A 2,500-nucleotide genomic window follows, 5' to 3' on the forward strand; every position below is an offset into this window, starting at 1 on the left:
CCCCTTTTCTCTCTGCATCTTCATAATTCTCCCCCTCACCCGCCTCCCCCCCCGCCCCCTCAGCCCCCTTCCTGTTCTCTCCCACCCCCTTTTTTTTTGTATACCCCCTCCGTTCCCCAAGCCCCACCCCAACTCCCCACCCCCTCCATCCCGGCATCCTTTCCACTACTACTACTACAACTACAACTACTCCTACCACCACCACCACCACCACACGCCTAGAGTTCCAGTTGGAACTGTCCAATATTTTGTCTGCGAATGTCGACGACAGGCAAGCGAACAAGTGTATTTTCTGACTGACGTATCCGGGAGCTGTCTTGGCACACTATATCATAAAGCAGCAGCACCCCCCCTGCACCACACCACACCACACCACACCACACCACACACCTCATTCATCATCCCCCCGTCCCCCCATGCCCCCCCCCCCCCCCCCCAACCCTCCCCTGTCTAATTAGCGACTTCAGCCGACAGGCGGCGTGCCGACGCATGCTGGAAGAGCAGCTGCTTTTTTTTTTTTTGCGAGACTGATGGGGCTGTTCCAAACACCTCCCTCCCCTCTCTCTACTCTTGCCTCGCCCTCCCCCCCTCCCTCTCCCCCACCCTCTTCCTACGATGGCGATAATATATTTTCGTGTGCTTGTTGCCGCTGCTTGCTTGCTATACTAGCCTAGCAGCAACGCGCCGGGGACTGGCTTTGGCTTGGTTTGGCTTCAGGTTTGGCTTCAGGTTTGGCTTTTCCATCAATCGCCGTGCCGGGTTTTGTGGACGTTTTTTTTTTTTTTTTTTGGGGGGGGGGGGCCGTTTGAGTGCACAGGTGTTTGTTGATTGGCGTGTTGACGGGGCTCATTCATCTCTCTCTGTCTGTCTGGGTTGGGGTTGGGGGGCCAGGGGTGGGGGGGCGGGGGGGGGGGGGGGGCTAGATTTCTCTGTCTGTTTCCTGTCTGTCTGTGTCTCTCTTCACTCTAGTGTCTACCCGGTACCTGTCTTATCAATCAGTCAATCTATCTATCTATCTATCTATCTATCTATCAATCTACCTACCAATCTATCCGAGGGCTATCAATCAATCTGTCTATCTACCAATCTATCTATCAATCTATGTATCAATCTATCTATCTCTCTATCTATCTATCAATTAATCTATATACCAATCTATCTACCAATCTATCAATCTATCTATCTACCCATCTACCTATCAATCTATCTACCAATCTATCTACCAAACTATCTACCAATCTATCAATCTATCTATCAATCTATCAATCAGTCAATCTATCAGTCTATCTATCTATCGATTTCTTTCCGTATCTTTCTTTAACAAACATGGTTCAGGTGACATCGTTGCTGTGGTTGATTTTGAACTGAGAGGTGATGACAGTATGGAACTGTCTTCTCTCTCTCTGTCTGTCTGTCTCTCTGTCTGTCTCTCTCTGTTTCTCTCTCTCTCTGTCTGTCTCTCTCTCTGTCTGTCTCTCTCTCTCTCGATTTGCCTTTGTCTCTGTCTTTCTCTCTCACACACACACACACTCTCTCTCTCTCTCGATTTGCGTTCCTCCCTCTCTCCCTCCCTCTCTCTCTCTCCCTCCCCCCCCTCTCTCTCTCCCCCCCCTCTCTCTCTCTCCGTCGATTTGCCTTTGTCTCTGTCTCTGCCTTTCTCTCTCACTCCCCCCCCCCATCTTCTTTTTTTCTTTTCTTTATCTGTTTTGTCATTTCCCGCCTAACGGCTCTATCTCTTCACCTGTTTCTCAGTATCTTGTTTGTATCTATTTGTATTCGCATTTCTTTTTATCTCCACAGATTTCTCTGTGTGAAATTCGGGCTGCTCTCCCCAGGGAGAACGCGTAGCTACACTACAGCGCCACCTTTTTTTGTTGTTGTATTGTTTGCCTGCGTGGAATTTTTATTTGTTTTTCCTATCGAGGTGTTTTTTTTGGGAGGTTTTTAATTTTTTTTTTACAGAATTTTGCCAGGAACAACCCTTTTGTTGCCGTGGGTTCTTTTACTTGCGCTAAGTGCATGCGGCTACACATGCGTAGGACCTCGGTTTATCGTCTCATCCGAATGACTAGCGTCCAGACCACCACTCAAGGTCTAGTGGAGGGGGAGAAAATATCGGCAGCTGAGCCGTGATTCAAACCAGCGCGCTCAGATTCTCTCGCTTCCTAGACAAACATTGTCTTAAAAAACAAACAAACACAAAACAACAACAACAAAAAAACAAAACAAAAAAAACAACAACAAAAAACATCACCACCACCACCATACATCATTCAGCATTCTCTCAATTAAGCAGGAATCTGCGCAGTTATATGTCGTGCAGAAAGTAAATGATCCATGGCACCTCACCTCCATCAATTACTGAAACACAACATTTCATCGAAGACGATTTTTTTTTATAATCATAAAAAAACAACCTTTTGCTGGCAGCTTTTCATCCCATATAATTATGATGTTTTCTTTTTCTTTGTTTGTTTGTTTTTTTCATTTAGCTCACTCA

At 46.8% G+C, this 2,500-nt stretch overlaps 1 protein-coding gene across 3 annotated transcripts in view; it reads right to left on the reverse strand.

The window, feature by feature from the left end:
• The window catches only part of LOC143299664 (protein Wnt-2b-like), a 134,392-nt gene that overhangs the window by 112,651 nt on the left and 19,241 nt on the right, over positions 1–2,500 (reverse strand). The window lies entirely within an intron of this gene.

The sequence above is a fragment of the Babylonia areolata genome, chromosome 25 (genome assembly GCF_041734735.1).
Source record: "Babylonia areolata isolate BAREFJ2019XMU chromosome 25, ASM4173473v1, whole genome shotgun sequence".
NCBI lineage: Eukaryota > Metazoa > Mollusca > Gastropoda > Neogastropoda > Buccinidae > Babylonia > Babylonia areolata.